The sequence below is a fragment of the Staurois parvus genome, unplaced genomic scaffold (assembly GCF_062004578.1).
Source record: "Staurois parvus isolate SC_StPar_1 unplaced genomic scaffold, SC_StPar_1.0 ptg000575l, whole genome shotgun sequence".
Classification (NCBI taxonomy): domain Eukaryota; kingdom Metazoa; phylum Chordata; class Amphibia; order Anura; family Ranidae; genus Staurois; species Staurois parvus.
In genome coordinates, this window is record NW_028318371.1 from 3,995,922 (window position 1) to 4,000,756 (window position 4,835).

The 4,835-nt window shown below is 51.8% G+C and overlaps 1 pseudogene; it reads right to left on the bottom strand.

Moving 5' to 3' along the window:
• Positions 1-764: 764 nt before the first annotated feature.
• On the bottom strand, positions 765-4,546 carry LOC149450356 (F-box-like/WD repeat-containing protein TBL1XR1 pseudogene; annotated as a pseudogene).
• Between the last annotated feature and the right edge of the window lie 289 nt (positions 4,547-4,835).

Below are 4,835 nucleotides of genomic sequence, written 5' to 3' on the forward strand. Positions count from 1 at the left end.
AAGTCTAGGTCTATAAAGCAGCTACAAGCTCCTGAGTCAATAATTGCTGTCGCTGACACGGTCCTTCCAGGAAGCTGGAAGGAGATAGGCACGGCTAAGTAATTTGACTTATTAAGACAGGTGGGAGATACAGCAGAAAAAACAGAGGCACACTTACTCAGTTTTGCTGGGCAGGAGCGTACCACATGACCTGCTCCCCCACAGTACAGACAGAGATGGTTTGCCCGACGTCTCTGGCGTTCAACTGTTAATGACGGTCGCATCAATCCCAATTGCATGGGTTCGGGCATCTCGGTGGCTTCCGGCTTCTGATTCCCAACAGGAGAGGTAGACTGGTCCGGAACGCGAGGTAGTACCCATGTTGGTCTCTGACCCTGGCTGGACCTGTCTAGCTTACGTTCCCGCAATCTGCGATCGATCTGGATGGCCAGAGTTATGAGGTCTTCTAAGGTATCGGGTATGCCCACTCTGGCTAGTTCGTCTTTAAGTGACTCGGATAAGCCCATGCAGGGCTGCATCATTCCAATGGGTGTCCCCCATCCAACGTCTGAACTCCAAGGCGTACTCTTCCGCTGCTCAGCGACCTTGTCTAAGTGTATGCAGGGCTGTTTCAGACGATGCTGCCCGCTGCGGGTCGTCATATAACACCGCCATTGCTTTAAAAAACGCTGTTACCGAATCCAGATGTGGATGGCGGATCTCGAGTAGTCGGTGGGCCCAGCCCTGGGGTTCATCTTGCAGTAGGGATATAATGAACCCCACCTTCACAGATTCTGCAGAAAATGTCCACGGCTGCAGCTCAAAGTATAGTTGGCATGCATTGCGGAATGCCCTGAATTTTCCTCGATCCCCATTGAACCGTTCCGGCATCGGTACATGGGGTTCCAGGCATTGAGACCATTGCTCCGACAGGAGGTTCCGAGGGGTTCCTGGTCGAAGATGGAGTAACTGGTTTCTGAGATGTAGATGCCGGCGAGGCTAGCGTCTGAATACGACCTTCCAGATGTGTGTAACCCTCCTGTAGCGTTTTAACCGCTTGGGTGAGCGCCGCCAGATGTTGGCATATATCGTCCAGCGGGGATGGTCCTCTTCCAGACTCAGTCATGGCCGTATGGTTCTGTCATGAACCACCCAGCGGTATCTCTAGCAACCCACAGAACGGGATTCCCCAGGGTGCGGGGTCTAAGCCCCAGTCTTCTTATTCACCAGGGACCCTGATGGTGGGGATGGACTTGGAGCAGACTGAGACCAGGTCACGACCCCTGAGTACACCCGACTGTGGTAGAGGGAACTGCCGGAGGTATGTATCGGAAGAGAGCCTATGTGAAGAGGCTGGCAGACCTGGGCAGTGGTGAGCGGATCAGTGCAGGATGGATGGATGACAGAGTACGTGCAGCGTAGTCAGGCAGGTCGGGTCGGTAACAGCAGAGGCAGAACAGTACAGAGCAGCGGACAGAGAGTAGTCGGGTCGCAAGCCAGGTTTCAGCAACAGGAGGTCAGGTAATCAGGAGTAAGCAAAAGAATAGTCAGACGAGCCAGGGATCAGAGCAGGAGACGGTCAGCAGAGGTCAGAATCAAGCAGGGTTGGCAACAAGGTATCTCACGCAGGAACAGACGAGCAGGGAATAGGGAATGAAGACCATACGGCAATGTGAGCATTGCATGAGCTGGTTTAAATAGCCCGCCCGGCGCCAACAGGCGCGCCTGGGTCCTAGTGCCTGCGCGGCCGTCATTGGTGACAGGCACACCAGGGTCCTAGTGCCCACCTGCTTGTATGTCTTGTCGGGATCCTACATCTGTGCAGATTCGTGCGCCGTGGTGTTCTCTGGGATTCCTGACAAGGGCCCTTGAACCCCTCGTGTATTTTATTGTATTGTTACTGTACTGTCCCATGTATTGTCTCCCATTGTAATGTACAGCGCTGATCAAACTGTTGGCGCTATATAAATACTGTGTAATAATAATAATGTCATCAGAACAGGATGCAAGAAGGTTACCAGTGGGATCCCACTTTATTGCGTTCACTTCATTTGTGTGCCCCTGGAATGTGTTTATTGGCCACTATTCAGTGCTCCTACTCCTCGACCTCTCCGCGGCTTTCGACACTGTCGACCATCCCCTCCTCCTCAAAAAACTACACTCCCTCGGCCTCAGAGATTCCGCTCTCTCCTGGCTCTCGTCCTACCTATCACAACGCTCCTTCAGCGTTACCTATAACGATACCACCTCCCCCTCACTCCCCCTCTCTGTTGGGGTCCCTCAAGGCTCTGTCCTCGAGCCCCTTCTCTTCTCCATCTACACCTCCTCCCTTGGCCAACTCATACACTCTCACGGCTTCAACTACCACCTATATGCCGATGACACGCAAATCTATCTCTCGACCCCCCACCTCACCCCCTCGGTCTCTGCCCGAATCACAAACCTACTGAGCGACATATCAGACTGGATGTCGCTCCACTTCCTTAAACTGAACCTCTCCAAAACAGAGCTCCTAGTCTTCCCCCCAGCCTGGACACCACCCCCCATTGACTTCTCCATCACGTCCAACAATGCCACCATCAGGCCCGCCCCGCAGGCCAGAGTACTTGGTGTCATTCTTGACTCCAATCTATCCTTCCAGCCCCAAGTCCAATCACTAACAAACTCATGCAGGCTCCACCTCCGCAACATCGCCAAAATCCGCACGTTCCTAACCCCAGAAACCACTAAACAGCTCATCCACTCCCTCATCATATCACGACTCGACTACTGCAACTCCCTCCTCACTGGCCTGCCTCGCCACAGGCTATCCCCGCTTGAGTCTATCCTGAACTCTGCGGCCAGACTCATCCAATTTACCAACCGCTCCGTTTCCGCCACCCCCCTCTGCCAATCCCTCCGCTGGCTTCACCCCCCTCTGCCAATCCCTCCACTGGCTTCCGATTGCCCAACAGATCAAATTCAAAATCCTGACACTGACGTACAAATCCATCCACCACACTGCCCCGAACTACATCACTGACCTAATATCCAAGTAACACCCAGCACGCACTCTCCGCTCCTCACGAGACCTCCTTCTTTCAAGTTCCCTGGTCTCCTCCTCCCATGCCCGCCTACAGGACTTCTCCAGGGCGTCACCCATCCTCTGGAACTCCCTCCCTGGAACTCCCTACCCAAAACCATCAGACTATCACCTACTCTCCTCTCCTTTAGATGCACCCTGAAAACCCACCTCTTCAGGGAAGCCTACCCCACCCCCTGCTATTTGCTGATCTCCTCCACTCTTCCTACCATTCCATCCCCCACAGCTATTTCCTCCTGTACCGCTCTCCCCTCCCTCCTAGATTGTAAGCTCCAAGGAGCAGGCCCCTCAAACCCCTCGTGTATTGTATTGTTACTGTACTGTCCCATGTATTGTCTCCCATTGTAATGTACAGCGCTGAGCAAACTGTTGGCGCTATATAAATACTGTGTAATAATAATGTCATTAGAACAGGATCCAAGAAGGTCACCAGTGGGATCCCACTTTATTGCGGTCACTTCATTTGTGTGTCCCTGGAATGTGTTTATTGGCCTGTCTTGTCCCAATTTGCAGACATGAATGCACATATCTGTACTGCATGATGCAAATGTGTTGTTACTTTGCCAGTCCACATCTAACGCTGGTGCCGTGTGAAAAGGAAACTGTTGTTTTGCCCCCCCTGTGTGTGTCCCAGATTATGGTCATCTTGTCTACGCCTGCACTTTAAATAATATTTCCTTTCTTGTCCCATTTCAAGGCAAATATAGGTCCTTTGTGTTGCCCCAAGGTGCTTGCAAGGTTTCCATCTTCTGTCCAGATTCTGGCAAAGCCATCATAGGATCCAGTTGCTAGAAGTGTTCCTTCACTATTCCAATCTAAGGATCCTTGTTACTAGGACCATCTTGTCCCCCCCCTCGTATACAGTGCCTAAGGACCAGCTGTGTTGAAGCACTAGTGCTGTTTTCACTGAGATTCCATATCCGTGCCGTCCAATCACCTGACCCTGATGCCAATAGATCACTAACTGGGTTCCAGGCACAAACCAACACTTCTGATTCCTGACCACGTAATACTACTGCTTTGCTAGATGGGATTTCTACATCTCCATCAACTTCCATCCTATCAGTGTGGTTATCTGCCAGTCCCTGTCCTCCATTCTTATCCCCGTTTGCTGCATTTTCCCCATTCTTCGCAGATGGCTGCTGGTTGTTTGCCGTTGCAGCGGCTGCCTGTTGCTGCACAAGCTTGTCTCTGTATGCCTGCTGTCTTGTCTGTACCACATCAGGTATAACTGCATCAATCAGGGAGATTCCATCGTCCTCCCGTCACAAAGTGTGCCATCCTCATCAATGCTCACTTCTGCCTCCACATACTGCAATCCTTTGTGAATGATGGAAATGAAAGCAGCAGGTGGCACCAGGGCACCATTGATATTAGACCGGCTGATATGGCTCTCTATACCAAAAGTGAATGCTGAATGGGAGAATCCCGACTCCTGCAAGTATCGCTACACCACAAAGTATCCTCATCACGGCTTATACTCATCTTTATGCCACCTAAACCAGGACTTCCCAGCAAACTGAGAAAAGACACCTTTGCAACCTTTGACTTCAGATGTTATGGCAGTCCTTCCATGTGATGGCTGCATTAGTTTTCTCTTTTCAAGCCAAGCACATCTTCTCGTCCAAAAGTCACACTCTAAAAGCCGGTATAGTACTGGAGCAAACAACAAGGGAATCTTGGCGCCGTGATGGAGGAACCGCGTGTGCACCCGGATTCACCTTCCTTGGTTACACGTCCATCACTCCCGGGGCAGCGGCAGCCGGTAAGCCGC